Source organism: Cynocephalus volans, chromosome 1 (assembly GCF_027409185.1).
Source record: "Cynocephalus volans isolate mCynVol1 chromosome 1, mCynVol1.pri, whole genome shotgun sequence".
Taxonomy (NCBI): domain Eukaryota; kingdom Metazoa; phylum Chordata; class Mammalia; order Dermoptera; family Cynocephalidae; genus Cynocephalus; species Cynocephalus volans.
The window spans coordinates 67493268-67510629 of record NC_084460.1 but is presented as its reverse complement, the minus strand read 5'-3'; positions in this window follow the sequence as shown (position 1 = coordinate 67510629).

Here is a 17362-nt window from a genome sequence, read left to right as displayed (position 1 = left end):
ACACAGATCTTCATTATGAAAGCATATTAGAAACACCTGGCTGCATCTGCTTGAAACCAAGGCACACTGGAGGAAGACTGCCGAGTCAAGCTGACACATCATACTCTATGCCTCAGACTTTCCTATTTCTGTGTTGCTGGGATGCCTTTCAATGCAATCTTCTGGGCATGTGGATACATCCTTCTGGTGTGGTGACAAAATAGTAGCACCACAAAATGTGTTTTGTTTTTTGTTTTTGTTTTTGTTTTTTACCCCGAAGAACACAGAACACGAACGAATACTCTGGAAAAAAAAAATCTTTCTTGAAGAAGACACCTTTCTGATAGATGCACACACCTACAAATGCTTCACTCTGTCCTTCCCGAGACCTGACAAGCTTTGACGACTCACAGCTTCCTGGAGTGTCCATCACAAGGGACATTTGCAAATTTCCTAGTCAGCTGTCCTATCGCAGAATTTTTGATGCACAATTTTTGCACTAGTGTGTTATGAATGACTAAGATTCTGATAAAAAATAAACTATTTACACAGGGTTTATACACACTATTCACTGTATATAAGCATCCTTTTCTATTGTCAAGCTAAACATTTCACCACCAGTGTAGTTGGAGTGTTAGGAAATAAGAATCCCACATTACGGCACAGATTTTAAAAGAAATACAGTATTGATGAGATTTATTTTATCATTCCTTCTGTTAGCTACATTTATGTGTTGAATTCATTGAAGATGTCAACAAGAAAAAAAAGAAGCCTTTTTATTTCCCATGTTGTCTCCCTTTAGTTCTGTCATGATCCATATTATACTACTTAATAGCAGGGGTTTTGCAGAAATTTCTATTAGCCATGTTAAAATGTGAGTAGTAATTTATTTTAGATAGTTCATGAACTTGTGGGTTTCAGCAGTCTTCCCTTCTGAATTTGCTATTTTTTATTCTTTTGCTGGGTCATCATTCCCTGATATTGCATTGAAAGACAATATATCATGGTAGCACCTTGAGCTGAGTGAAAAGTGTTCAGGATCAAATACTAAGTGTTCCCTTGGAGGTAAGAAAAAACACACGCTCCTCTCATGATAATATATCTTATCTATTAGTTTGTCTTTTATTTCATGCTTTATAATTCCAGAAGGAAAGATAATTTTAGTGATTTTTCACATTTAAAGTTTATTATAGGTAGATTATGAGTTACAATATAAGTAAAATAGATATGATCCCCAGTGTGGATAAAATCAAAACGTGAAGTAGACGTGACCATGAGAATGTCTGTGTAACAAATTCAAAGTGAAGATCATGTTTACTTTTATTTATACTTGTTTGATAAAAATATTTTGACATGATAATACTTATTATTTGATGTTTAAGCACATGTTCCACATGTCGAAAATTTCCCCTTTCATCTTCTAGATTGGCATCTATAGAAATGTTGGAATATTGAAATTGACTTTCACATTTTTGTAGTGAACATATTCACACCTAGCTTTGAGACTGATGTATTTGTTTGTCTACTCAGTGTTTAAACTTAGGACTTCAAACATAAAGAAGTGAAAAAAGAAAACCTGGCGTAGTAATAGCTCATTCATTTGAAAGACATGCATTTCGGTTTGAACATTTGAGTAGATCTTTTTACCCAGCTGCCACTGTTCTGTGACTCACTGGAAGAGACATATGCTGTTTGTAGGACTCCCCGACCTCTTCTACTTACTCCTCTGTCTTTTGAATACCATATTATTATGCTGAGTTCTCTGCACATTTTTCCCTGGCCAACCTGATGCCATCCCTGGAGATTTGCTTTGCAAATGGGAATCCTTCCATTTTACTTTTTCTCAGTAGACTAGATGGTGTCGGCAGGAAAATGCTCCTAACACACAGTGAACTGAAACAAACAGAAAAGGCTAGAAAGTTTGAGGATCATTGTGTGCAAGGGAGAACAGGGTTACTATATATATTAGGTGTATATATACATATATATATTGTACATATCTAAGTTTGAGTCATTCAAACTAGGTGCAAAATGCTGACTTCAGAGTCTGAATTAATGTTACTGTTCCCACATCCCTGACCTGCTTGCTGGTCAATAACGTTATGAATTCCTGAAATGACAGGACATACATACATACCAGAAACCACACATCAGATTAGATATTATTTTTCTTTTTGTGAAAAGTCAAACTGTCCTATGGTTATCAGTTTGGAGCATGTTGTTTAAAAAACAAACAAACAAAAATCTGTGAAATTCTCTTGTGAGAATTCTGCCTAGTTTCTTCCTAGGGTGTGTGCAGTAATTAATCAAATCTCCCACGAGGCGTTGGAGGATCTCAGTAGGGCAGTCAGGAGATGTGCTTGCTGAGTGAGGTCTAGCAGACTCTTCCTGGAAGGCAACCAGAGCCCACGTGAAGGAAACGACCACACGCTAAAACAGGTTATGTGCTTCAAAGCTGTTTAAAACTTCTGCTTGTTTCACACACATCTTGCCTTTCTTCAGGCTAGCTGCAATAATTTTTTTCTTCTGTAAAATATTTTGTAAACAACAACTAAAAGCTATTATTAAAAGGGGAAAAAAGAACGCTGGCATTATGATCAGGAAAACCCATCATCTACGCCACCCCACCCGCTGTCCCTCCACACGCTGCTGTCAAGAAGTAGGTGCAAAAGACCTTTTTGTACAGAGATATATTTTTTATGAAGAATTTGTAAAATTATTAAATATGCTGTAATTTTTTGATTAATGTAGGTAAATTGTTAAAAAAAAAATAAATGTTTTTACAATACAAAACTGTAATTTTCCCAATAATGTAAAATGTACCATCTCTAGCTCATTTTCTGTTCCAATCCTATTACACATGTATGAATATAAAAGTGGCCTGTTAAAATGAACAGTATCTTTTTTGTCAAAAAAATCTATAAAGAGAGTGTAATATAGCCTGTGCAATGCCACCTATCTTTAAAGCAAATCAGAGTTCTAATTAAATATTTAATTTTAGATTTCTATTTTTGTGTGTGAATTTATTTCAGCATTAATAGATATACAAGTCTGTTGCGGGGGAGGAAAAGGACAGAAGTGTTTATAATGAGAATTTATTGTACTTAGAAAGAAGCTCAATATTTTCTCAAGACATTCACATCACCATTATGGTTAATAAAAAGCACACTTAGGGCTGACCCCGTGGCTCACTCAGGAGAGTGCAGCGCTGGGAGCGCAGCAGCGCTCCCGCTGCGGGTTCGGATCCTATATACGGATGGTCAGTTCGCTCACTGGCTGAGCACGGTCACAAAAAATAAATAAATAAATAAATAAATAAAATAAAAAGCACACTTAAGAGGAACTATGATACACAGAGCAGTAACATTGAACCTGACAGATTTCTTGACGGTTTGCATTAAAAACAATGCAATTGTTTAAAAACCTCTGTTTTTATGATTTCTTTTTAATTTGGGAGCTCTTTTTGTAAACTTTCCCGACACTAAAAAAATGACATGTAAGAAATTTATAGGCATTTTTAACAAAGCATATCACACTTGAAGGAGGCTCAGAAAGAAACCATACTTTCATCCAGCCTTTAAAATTCAGAACCAGCTTTCCTCCATTCATTTCTGGGCTGAGATACAGACTGCTTTACGAGTCCTCAGTGGCCCATCAAGCCAAATGTCTTGCAGTTAAAGAGAATGATATACTAATTTTCCTGAGAGTCAAGTTACTGCAAAATGATAAACAACTAATAACTAAAAAAAAAATAAAATAGCCCCACGCTGGCTTGAAAGTAACAAAGTTTTGATATCCAACTTACAGCCTGGGTCTATTTGGGCCAGTAACCGCGTGTAGCTGCTTCTGATTGAGGACCTACTGAGCGCAAGACACTGCATGAGGTGACTTGCAGATATTGCATATAATCCTCATAGTCTAGCAAAGTAGGTTTTCCCACTTCAATATTTTAGAAGAAATTTGGAGATGTTAATTAATTTACTCAAAGACACATAGACAGACAGAGCTGATATTGGACATCAGGTTTCTCTTGCTTTGACATTCTTCTTTTTCCCAAAAATATCTCATTATAAAATTCATCAGTATTCCTATTCTTCGTCATTAAAATTTTTCTGAATTTTTCTGTCCATTCTACCTATGTGTAAATCTTGTTGTTGTTTCATCTGGTAAATACTTACCACAATCTAAGATTCCTAAGAGAAATACTTTATTATTATTATTAGTTTTAATATCACCCAGAACTCTCACACATAAAATGCCCTCAAGAGCTATTTAACAAATTATGCTGGAACTTGGGAACTTTGTACTTATTTTGTGAGTCTTTGTCTATGCACTGAAATCATAGGAGAGCTGTATGCTTAACTTATCTTTCTACTGACACACCTCAAAAAATTGATTGGGAATTAATACTTTTCTCACGAACCTGCCGCCTGTGTCTGGGACATTTAGCGTATGGTAGAATGTCCTGCTCAAAGTAGGTCCTCAAATAGCTGTTGAATTTGGACAAAATACCACAGCGGCACTCACTGTGGACTTTTTTTGAAGGCTGTGAGTTTGATACATACTCACTGTGGCCTGGAATGGCCACAAAGTAGTGATCCCACAGTCTGTTCCAAGCAATGGTTCTTTACTATAACAAATAAAATCTGGCTTGCTCTTTGCCTTGGTTGTGAAGTGTTTTCATAGAATTATAGGAAGCATTCCTATAATTATTCAACTTACTAAATGAGATGAAATAGGCAAGGACAGCATGATGCACAGCTCAGGACGCTGTGGCTTTTGAAGTTTGCAGGTCTCCCCTTTTCTTGTGGTAAAAGCACCCGGCTGTCCCTTGGGAATTGCTCCTCCCAGTGACAATTAGCTCTGATGGAGCATTAATTATAATAATTCCCCACCTGTCCCCAGCCAGAGGGTGAGAGAACATGTCTGTGTTTGAGCTAGGACAGACTCCTCTCCTGGGAATTGGAAGCCTGAGCTGCATGACACAAGCATGGAGCATATCTAGCCAAATTATCCCTAATGCCCAACCCCATCCCATCCCAGGACATCACCCATTCACTTTACACTGCTGCTGACATTCCATGGCCGTGTCGCTGGGCTTTTTTATTGATCTAGGGAGCTACCCCACACCTTCCCATAATTTTTTTATTTCAAATTATTTAGACTTAGTTATTTCTGCTTGCAGTTAAGAAACTAAACAGCTGAGCTGTAATTACCACTTAGATTGAGAAAGAGCCTCAGAAAGGTTCCTTGGCTGACACAGCCTCTAAGAGGCTCAGCACTCAAGGCTGCTCACTTCGAATCCAGTCCTGTGCTACCATAAAACACTACCCCTCAGCTCAGGTGTCTCTGAGTGGATATAATGGATATAATGGATAAACCTAAAGTGACATTCAGAACTGCTCAGGGAGGCTGGGAGAGTTTACTAAGTGCCTCCCTTGCTGTATTTAATCAAAATCCCTTTAGAGGAATGAATACCTTTATATGCATGTAACCAACCAGAAAGACACATAGAAGCCAGTGACTTTCAGTAATGTTCAAGTGCTATAAAGGTTGACCAGACATCCACTAAAAAGCTTTACATCAGACAAATATCTTTAGCTAACAGGATAGCAGGAATAGTTTTGCAGTACTACTTAGAAGATGTTTTTTGCTTGTTTTATATTGTTATCCTCATGACTATCACAGCAACTTTTAGTTTGTCACAAGATTTCTTTTAGGGAGGGAGCTGGATGACAAACTGTCCTATTTTTTCAGGCTGTTTGAACTACTTAGTCCATGAAATTATATCTAAATTAAGTACTGGCAGGGGGAGAATTATACCAAGGGAATAAAGATGACATTCTTTTCCACTGTCAGCATGTCAACAATTTAAAGTATTATGAGCTCACCCCACACCTTGAGATCTAGGGCGGGCTTAGGGCGCCTGTCTGTATTACATTCCTGGTGCACCGTTTGTGTCTTATGAGCTCAAAGCACAGTGTGAGTCTTCTCAGGGGTTGCTGTCACAACAGACTCCAGTGCTTAATTCCAGCCAATCTTCCTGCCCTGGCACATCTAGGTTAATAAGCACACTCCTTTTGGTATAGTCAGAGAAGCCCAATCCTTCAGAAAATCTATTTACATGTTGTATGAATAAATTGGAACTACATGTATTAACATGGATAAATACCAAAACATAACTTTTAATTAAAGAAAACAAAATTACAAAAGAATATGAACAATATTATTACATTTATCAAAATGATTGACAATCATGTATATTAAACTGTATATTATAAAGGGATGCAATATATGTGTACATATATTACAAAAGCTTGGAATGGATTAATGTCATATTCAGCTTAGTAATTACTTCTAAAGAGGGAGTGAGAGGAAGGGAATTTAGGGGTGGTGCACGGGGAGCTTCTGAGTTGTCTGCAATGGGAACTTGGGCAGGTTATTTATCAGTGCCACTTAAGATGCATATTATAATATTATCTACATCACAGTGTCATAGGGTTGCAAAGAAAACCAAATGTGAAAATACATGTAAAAGGCTTGAAATATAGTCTGGCGCATGGTAAAAGCCAATCTGTCATCTATCTGTCTATTATCTATCTATCTATCCATCATTTATCATCTTTCTATATATCTATTATCTATCTGATTATTTATTTATTTAATGTATAATCTGAAGCAAGTAGAGAAAAGTGTTAACTTTGACAAAGTTTTACAAGTACCTGCATGTTGATTTTATTATACTCAATCTCTTAATTTACATTTGAAATACCTTATACTCTAAATAATAAAACAATGAACATTGAAGTTTGACTGACAGGCTCTGCTTCCTCCTGCCTCTGAGACCTGACTATGTAACCCTCTCTATGGGCCACAGGTTCTCAAACAGTAAATTGAGCATACCATCATCTGGTTTTATTTGCAAAGACTGTGCCCTTCTGTAAACAATGTTAGCTCATGAATATTTAGTGAAATCAATGGAAGTACTCATATTTTAGAGTAGTTTGAAGATGACACTTCTGAATACAGTCTTTTTTTCTTTCCCCTGAGTCTACATTGTGCTTGTTTCTGTCCCATGGCTGGAGTATTACTCCTGAATACAGTTAAGATTAAAGCCCGTGCCAGAAAAAAAGTATGGAATCTGAGTCCATGAAATCTTGGGCCTTGGGTATGAGGCCCAAGAAGTTTTAGACATAGAAGGCTTTTGTGATATAAGGAAAGTAAATACTCATGCAAGGGAATACCACTAGAAATAACTCACTCATTCACAAAGATTTGGCTAAGCAACAGGAAAATGAATCAGGTATTCTGTTATAAGCAGCAGAAGTGGACTAATACAGACTTCAAACCCAGACAATCCTCTTGCACTTGATTCCTCCCACTGAGCTTGGATCCGCCTGCCACATCCAAACATTCCAACCCAAGACTCAGGATCTCAGTCCATCATGCTGATCAGACTTTTGCCTGAGGCATCCTGGCCCCACCTTCAAGGTTGCCTGGTCTTCAGCATAGCATGTCTGTGCTCATTCTCCTACCTAAGGGCACCATGCTACTTCTGCAAGGCCTCTGGATCTTAATAGCATACCTGGCTCTGACTGACCCTGCTACCATGACCTCTGGCTTACAGGGTCAACTTTTGTTCTAAAGAACCTTCTCCTACCTCTTTACTGCCAGCCCATTTGTACTTGGTGTTTCAGCTTTTAATTCCAGACTTTATCTTATCTCAAGATAGAGAGCCCATGACATAGATCTTGAAATATGTATCTCAAACAAAAGAGTTTGAACATGGAAAGGTGGGAAGGCACTTTTATAACTTTTCAGAATCATATGGACTCTGATATTCCATTTTTATCATTAAAAAAAGACAGAAGAGTACATGAGGGACATTTAGTCCTGGAAAATGCCTTGAATTATTACTATTCTGAGATAGAGATTACCAAGTTAATTTCTTCCTACATTGATAAGAATCCAACTTTAGGTTTAGGGACTTCCACTTTTAGCATGTTCTTTAGGAACCAGGGTCAACGCAAAGGGAGATAGCAAGGGACTAAGGGCTGGAAAAGCTTTGGAGCATCAGCTTTCATACTAGAAAGAGGACACTAGTTAGCCTACACCGAGTGTTCGGTAGATTCCAAGTCTGGCTTTTGGAGGTGAACCAGCATTATCTCATTCAATTCTGCTAACAATCCTATGGGGGTAGGTATTATTACTAACCTTAATTTTTTGGAATAGAAAGTGAAGTTTTAGAGAAATGAGCTAACCCGTCTAATGCTTCGTGAATTTTCCAGAAGATCTGAACTACAAAATTTTGATGAAAGAATCAGAGAAGAGCAATTTCAGCAACATAATGAAGTAGTACAGGATTATAACCCAAGGTGTGAAATAAGTATCCATAAGTCTTGTACTAATATAAATAAATGATTTGAATAAATAAATACATGAATAAATAAATTAGTTTGGGAGAAGAAATCTCCTGTGCAGAAGAATTCCAAATAGTTCACATAGATCTCCCCTCTCAGGCAGGTGGAGCATGACTCCCTACAAGTGTGGGCTTTCATACTGGCTTCCTTCCAAAGAGGGTCTTCATCTCAGAGTTGGTAGGACCCTGATTGCTTAATCCATCATCAGTATGGTCCCTGGCTGAGCTGACCAAAGTTGGCTAACTGGTGAAAAAGGTGAAATCTGTTTTTGTCTTTTCTACTAGGCTCCTATGATGCCTTTGGGATTCCTTTAGCAGAACAGAGATGTGACTCTAGCTGTGGAGGAAAGGGGATCTGATAAAACTTTACCACCACAGGAGCGATGCTTCCATCATGTAGTTAGGGACCACCTGCATCTGCATCACCTGAAGAGCTTACTAAGGATCACTGCTGCAACCAAGACCTTCTCAGTCAGACTCTCCAGAGTAGGGGGCAGGGAGTGACAAGAGCCAGGAATCTGTATTTTTAAAAAAGTATCTCAGTGATTCTTACAGATGGTTGGTATTAAAGCTGGAGGGTGATAGCTATTATAGGAACTGACTGTATCAGTATTGCAGGAATTAAAAAAAAAAAAAATCAAGAGCTAAATAAATGGAGATACCTGGACTGTGAGATGAACAGTAGGATAACAAACTGGAAGGGGTCACCAGACCAGCCTGGACTGCCCACCTCTGGACTTCCGCTACATGAGTGAGTAATAAACGTCTAGTCTGCTTCACCTACTGTTGCTTCAAGCCCATCACAAACAAAACTAGCTAATACTGTTGTAGTGAGACCTTCTTAGTCCAGTGTGGCAGCCAGTTGCCTCATGTGGCAATTGAGCATTAAAATATGACTAGTCTGCACTGAGAGGTACTGCAAGTGTAAAATGCACATCAAGTTCAAGACAGAATGTAAAAAAGAACACAATATATCACTTGTGATTTTAAAGATAGTTTTGATATACTGAATTAAATAAAGCATGTTATGAATATATAAAACTTCACACATGGTGCACATTTTGGCTCTCGTATTTCAATGGGACAGTTTTTAGACCCTCCAATTCCTGATCAGTTGGTTGTATGAACACTGTGGGCATTTATTCTTTTTTCAAGCACTTTGCTAGGAAACATGTCTTGACTCACACAAGCAAAATTGACCACTTCCACAGTTGGGTCATAATTGAATATGATATTTACCTACTTCTTAACCCTTTGAAATATCAACAAATACTTGCATTATAGGAACCCCCCCCCCAAAAAAAATGATAACCCAACTTCCTCAGTAATATAAAAGGAATGTGTCAGTAATTCTATGATACATATTTCAGAAATCTAGTATGTATCCATCATGAGGAATAAGGGGGGACGGATTGGATAGGAAGGCATGAGTCTTCCCCTGTCTGGTGGTTTCTGCAGTGACTTGAACACTATCCACCCCAGACCTTAGTCAGTGCCTGTGATTGGGTAGGCAGCAGTTGAAAGATGGTTCCATTGGGTTCCTTGACAACAAAAAGAACAATGTTCCTCTGTGATGGCCCCAGTGACCACCCTACTCCTGATATTACTTGCTTGCGTATTCTCCTCCCCATGAGTGTGGGATGGACCTAGTGGCTTGCTTCTAACCACCAGCCTGTGGCAGCTGTGGTGAAGGGCACGACTGAGATGTGGTTACAGAGACGATGCTGTCATTCTGGGGTGTTCTCTCTCTCTCTATCCCTGGCTCACTCTGAAGGAATCCAACTGCCATGTAGTGAACCATCTTATGGAGAAATCCCTGTGGCAAGAAAACAAGGGATACTTCCAGTCAAAAGCCAGTGAGAAAATGACAACTCAAGCCCACCCTTAAACTGGACTTTGCCAACAATCACGTAAGTGAGCTGAGAAGCACATGCACCTCTGTTTGAGCCTCCTGATAAGACCACGATACTGATTAAAGTCCTGACTACACCCTCATGAGAGACCTTGAGACAAACAGACAGCTGAGCCTGATCCGGATTCATCTGGGGGTCAGCACAGAAACTGTGAGACCACACACATGTATTGTTTCAAGCCATAGAGTTATAGGATAATATGATATGAAGAAAATTAGATAAGTAATGCACTCTATGACTCCTGAAAGAACTTTACGTGTGTATTAGTCCGTTTCTGTTGCTTATAACAAAATACCTGGATATGGGTACTTTGTAAGAGAACAAAATTCATTTCTCACAGCTTCAGAGGCTGGGAGTTCCAAAGTCCAGGGAACACATCTGGTGAGGGTCTTCTTTGGTGTTAGCTTTACAGCAATGCAGGGCTCTCACATGCCAGATGATGGCAGAGCAGAGAGAGAGAGACTCTCATGTGTTCTCCTTTTAAAGCTCTCAGAACTGTGCCCCTGACCACCATTGTTAATCCATTCATTTCTGCATGGCCCTACAATGTAATCACCTCTTCAAGGCCCCATCTTTCAATTAGCATAATAGGATTTTCCACTCTCAACAGTTATAGTGGGAATTAAGTTTCTAATATATGAATGTTGGGGGGCACAATCGGTCAATTCACAGCAATGTTGCTCTATTTTATGAGTTTTGTAAAAAGGTGTCATTGTGACCACTGATCTTTCTAAAACTGATATGCCAATTAAGGCAAACACTGACACTGCAGTCCAGAGAACTGGGGTCAAATATCTGACTGTGAAATCACTCATGGCAAGAGTGGTTTAGGAGAGATAGGCTGCAGCATGACTGCTGAGGATCAAGCCCATAGTGTCATGCAGTAAATGCACATGTCAGAATTTATAGCAAATGAAGTCTCAGCACATTCAGTGACAGCGTTTCAAGGAAGGAATGGAGGATATGTGTAAAAGGAGAAAATAAAAGATTTATGAATGCTATGGCCTAGAGGGTGAAGGCAAATGCTATGGTTTGAATGGGTCTCCCAAAGTTTATGTGTTGGAAATTTGATTTCCAATGCAGTAGACTTGGGAGACGGAAACTGATGGGAGGTGTTCAGCTCATGGGGGCATGTCTCTCATAAATGGGTTAATGCCATTATCACAGGAGTAGGCTTGTTGTTGCAGGTGTGGGTTCCTTATAAAAGGGCAAGTTTGGCCGCCTTGCTCTCTTCTGCTCATCTGATGCCTTCTGCCATGTTATATCATAGCAAGAAGGCCCTTGCCAGATGATGGTACCTTAACCTTGAACTTCTCAGCTTCCAGAACTGTGAGGAATTAAATTCCTATCCTTTGTAAATTACCCAGTCTCAGATATTCTTTCACAGCAGCAAAAAACCAGACTAAGATAGCAGGTTAAATTTTTCTTGTTTGCCTCAGTTATGGATTTTAAATCTTCAAAAAGCATTTATGCTGGAGAAACAGCATGAGCAAAGGGAAAAATCAGGCCCTGTATATAAAGAAATGAGTTAGATTGTAAGATACAGTGGTCAGATTTAGTGGGAGTGTTGTTTGTAACATTTTCCCTATGGCCAGTTAAAGAAGGGGAGGGTTTAGATTGAGTCAGATATATAGACACTTAAGAATGGATTGATTCAATTATGCTGTTCATCTCAAAAGAGGTCTATAAATACTATTATTAAAATATGTTCTTCAATATCAAATAAACTCTTTAAATTGATTATACCATTGTTTTCTTTATTCTGTCTCAGACAAATACTATGTTTAATCACACATTTTTGATTTCAGAGACAAGTGGCATTATTTCATTTTTATAGATTTAGTAAAAGTGGGTAATTTCGAACCAACAGATGGAAAACTTCGAAAGCTATGGTAGCTTTGTGAGGCTGTCTAATCCTCTACTTCTGACACAGGGACAAGGTGCTCTGATGGATTTTCCTCCTCTTCACACCAGTGCAATCCAGGCCCAGGGTGTCACACCCTATCTTGTGCTGGAGCACCTCCAATCTCCCAGCATTAAGGAAAGACAAAATGTACTTCTACAGAACTAGATTACAGACTACATACACAGCTACTGAAAAGTAGAGGAGGATCTCTTAACCATTAATAAATACTGCTTCTTTAAGACCATAAAGAGAGGGCTGACCCCATGGCTCACTCAGGAGAGTGCGACACCGGGAGTGCAGTGGCGCTCCCGCCGTGGGTTCGGATCCTATGTAGGGATGGCCGGTGCACTCACTGGCTGAGCGCGGTGCGGGCGACACCAAGCCAAGGGTTGTGATCCCCTTAATGGTCACGAAAAAAAAAAAAAAAAGAAATGAATTTTAAAAACATGCCAAAGAAATTAAAAAAAATTAAACATCAGTTTTATACTATTTTTGAATTGGTTAGTGAATGAGTTTGGAAACCCAATGTTTTGAGAAGATGTAAATAGTAAATAAGCATTCTTCCACATTTTTTGTGGGAGTTTAAACTGAGACCTTATGGAGGTCATTTTGGGAAATGTAATTTAAATATTAACATTTCTTTGACCCAGCAATTCCACATTAAGTAACATATCAAATAACCATATGCACTCTGTGCCCAAAGAAGGACATACAGGTATGCACACACTCCTGCACTGTTCCTGACAGTGAAATATCGGAAACAGGGTAACAGACCATTGATAGAGGACTAATTAAATAAATACGATAGGTTATATTATGTAATACAATTTAGCTAAAAAAAAAAAAAAAATGAGACAGTTTAAAGTGTACCAATATTTAAAAATGTGCAAGGTTTTCAGTGAAAATGAATGATGCAGAGCTAAGTTTATGACATGTGTAAGCAAACGGCTTGTGGGTGCACATAGATAGGAAGAATATTTAAGAGGGTTATGTCTTCTGCAGGTACCTGAGGGTGGAAAAGATACTCATATTTTACTCTGTAAAGTTTCGTAATCTAAAAATGTGATTATTATATTTTAAACAATTGAATATGTATTCCTAAATTGAATAAAAATAAACAAACAACTATGTCTGTTGTTAGATTGTTTCCCCAAACTCAAACATGAATAGATCACCAATATCAGAAGACGGATAATCCTGATTTTGAGCCCAATAGTACTTTCTGTCTTTCCTCTCAGAAACTAGCTGAGTGATACCAGATTCAGAGACTGAACGGTTCATAACAGTGAGTCATCCTCCGCTTAGACAAGGGACAGCCTAGATCCCCCTTTAAGGATTTCCGTATTTTCTACATTGTTGTGTTTTTTTCCTCAATCATTCCCGGAAGTGTATAGTCACTGAAAAAGTCCAGCTGAACTAATAATTATATTCTTGCTTGACATGTTACGTACCTGAAAACTAAAGACAGTAATAGAAAGGAAATAAAAAATAAATGTAATTCTGTTGGCTCTGTGGCTCCCTCCTGCAACTTCAGGAACTCCTTAGTTCTGAAAAATACAGACCGAAATATTTCAGACATCCCTAGAGCCTGCATCTGTGTATTTCCAAGGTCTTTCATTTGACATTTTCTGAAATGTTTCCTAACTTCTCTGGAAACTGATGTTTGTTAATGGCTCATCTAAAGAAGGGACAGCTCTCACAACACACTCACCATGCCCTCATGGCTGCAGACTAGATGCCACTACTCCGATCATCACAGCCATGTGAAAGGCAGAAAGTTCCAACATGGGAAACAGAGAAAAAGTGCCAGCAGCCATAATCCTTTGCATCAAGAAAGCCAAAAATTTCACACAATCTCCTCACCAACTCCACCACCTCCAGCAGTTTCCCTTTCTATCTCATTGGCTAGAATTGAGCCACATGTCACCCACAGGTGCAAAGGAAGCCAGAAAAACAGGTAATTTGAATTATCTATTTCATTTTGGTTCATCACCTGAGGATAGGTCAGAAATTCCCCAACCACAATTTTCATTTTGATGGTAACAAAAATATGGGAGATGAATTGCTTTAAAGCATTTTCTCCATCGAAAGTAAATAAATGACCCATGTTTACTCCCCTAAATAGAAATCTGACCCTATGGCTTTCCACAGTGTGGATCGAGTCTCACTCACACAGCAATTTTGCATCATTGCCAGGGTCTCGGTATACATTTTATCCTCCTCTTCTCTTTTTTAGTTAATTTGGGGCTTTAAAACTAAAGAAAACAGAAAAAAAATAAGTTTATGAATAAATGTGCTTAGCCGATTTAGGTAAGTTACTTTCTAGTAGGATAGCAGTAATTCAGTGTTCTACTATTAGATAGAAATATACATAAATGAGCTTCTACTGGGAAAAAAATGATTTACACTGAACTCACCTTTTCTGTTTCTTGTTCTGTGAAAACAATTTGTGCGCGCGCGCATGCGCACAAGTGCACACACGTTTTAAAGACCAAAACAGATGTTTTGAAATAAGAAGTGTGGAAGCATTATAACACTGCATGCCTTTGTGAGCATTTAAATGTGCTGGCACATGGCTTTTATTACTCAGAGAGCAATTTAACAGCTTATGAAAACACCAAACATATGTTGTTATAGCTGTCACTATGTCAGTTTCAGAAGCAGTCACTGTAGCTTCCTATGTATTTGTTTTGAGTTGCAGGTAGGAAACTAAATTCTCTTCACTACTGAATTTGAACCATAGATTCTAGGGGAAAATCTGAAATAAAATAAAAAATAAGATTCAAACCTTAGAGGTTTATATCAATTTTATTCAATTGTATGCTGAAAATTTTTCAAATATTTAAATCAAATATATTTTAAGTTTTTAGACATAATTTGCATCTAAGGAATATTTAACTGGGGATAGTCTCTAAAGTTACAATTAATTATATAGGAGAGTCATATTTTTTTTATAAAATGCATTGTTTTTCTAAACAGGATGTGATAGAAATAGCCTGGTGGTAAAACAATTGCAAGTTAATACCCTGAAGTGTTGTTTTAAACCACTTTAATTAGCAAACACAAGCATATGGCTTCCTGAAACTGGTGAGGTTGAAGTGAAACTGGCACTGTTTCTACATGTACGTAATTTTGAACATAGTTTGGAAATATGTATCAATAATCATAAAGTACTCATATAATTTGATCTGTTATCACTATTAATGAAAACAAGATCTAAAAAATCTGAAATGAGAAAACAAAACAAAATGGAATATGCTAGACAGATAGATACCAATACATATAGATATACTGACATATTGTTAAGTAGCAAAAATAAATGACATAAATATTTGAGTAGAAAAATGTCACATGGTTTAAGGTAAAATTAGAGAAAGAAGTGCTATATATTCATTAAAGAGTATGAAGACCATGTAGCAATGTAACATAGTTAAGAGGCATTACAGAATTTAGAACTGATTTATTCTACAGTCATAACTGAAAATCATTGCATAAAATAGACCTAAAGAAATCATGGACATAGACCAAAAGAAAGCATGAACGGTTGAGAAGTTTGCTAGATTTAGTTGAGGGTAACAGATTTTGGATGGTTTTTATTTCCTTCTTTATTTTGTGTTTCATTGGCTTTGTTGCAATGTTTTTACAATAAAAATGGAAAAATAAATTTAGAAGAAAACAATTAAAAAGAGAAAAGTGAAATGATAGTTTCTCTAATTACCAAATCTATTCATAACTACTGAAAATTTGGTTTTCAGTCCAAAACTCTTCCACCATTCTTGTTTCCCAGGCAACTGAAATAATCACAAAATGCACATTTATAATGCTTGTCTTCTTTTATTTAGAAGTCATTTGACTCACACTCCCAAGTGGGAGAGTAATGTACAGAAACTAGAATCTTTATATATTGCTGGTGGGAATTTAAAATGGTTCAGCCAGTTGGAAAACAGTTTGGCAGTTTCTTAATAAGTTAAATATACACTCAACAGTGATTCGTTACCCAAGAGAAATGTAAATGTATGTTCACACAAAGCCTGTATCAAATGTTCATAATAGCTCCAAAGTAAACAATTCAAATGTTGGCTGGTGAATGGATAAACAAAATGTGGTATGTCCATTCAACCAAATACCTACTCAGCAACAAAAAGGAAAAACTACCAATAGCATGCAGATATATGAAAAGAACCTCAATTATAATATGCTCAATAATAAATGCCAAGCATAAAAGACTCCATATTTTTTGTCTCTATTTATATGGCATTTCCATATACTTCTTATTCTTTTTGACTGATGAATGTCTTCTAAAATAGGCTATAGTAATGGTTTCACAATTGTTTAGATTTACGAAATCACACACAACTGTATGTTCAGGTTAATTTAATTGAATATAAGTTATACCTTAATAAAGCTTTTATAAAAATTCATTTAATTTAATACCACTAAATTATACTTTAATAAAACTTTTCTTAAAAAATAGATGAACCTTTTATTTGCTTTTTCATGATCTGCACTGTCTTGACTTTCTTATATTGGAGGCAATGGCAACATGAAGTTAGTGCTAAACAACACAGACAACAACGGTCCTCTTATTGCAATAGGGCATAATAGTTGCAAATACACACACATACACACACACACACACACACACACACACACACACCACTACTTCAAAAATATCATGGGAAGATTTGTATTATTGTTTAATTCTACATTTCCTAGAACTTTTTGCAATGCACACACACACACATTCTCCATATATGGGTTTTGGCATGAGTGTCAAGGAGCATCTAACTAGATGTGTAATATTCAGCAACTATCTCAAGTGGCTATTCTATCAAGTAACTTCAATTTTTCTACAGAAATTCTAGCCTTCCCACATGAAAAAGAGATTCAGCACTTAGGATTTTAAATCATAGCTACGTTTAGTGAAAGGCTACGTTCCTAATGTTCAAGCCGCTCTCGTATGGTTTTCTCTAAGATCTTTGCACATGTGGTCAGGTGGTGGTTTCTGCACACCTTGTCACTCAGTGGCGTTTGGTTTTCTGACTGCTCACTTCTGCTTCCAGGTGAAGAAGGACAGCAACTGCAATAGAAACAGCGAACAACCTTTGATCCAGCTCCCAGAGGAGACAGCTTCCTCCTGTCCAA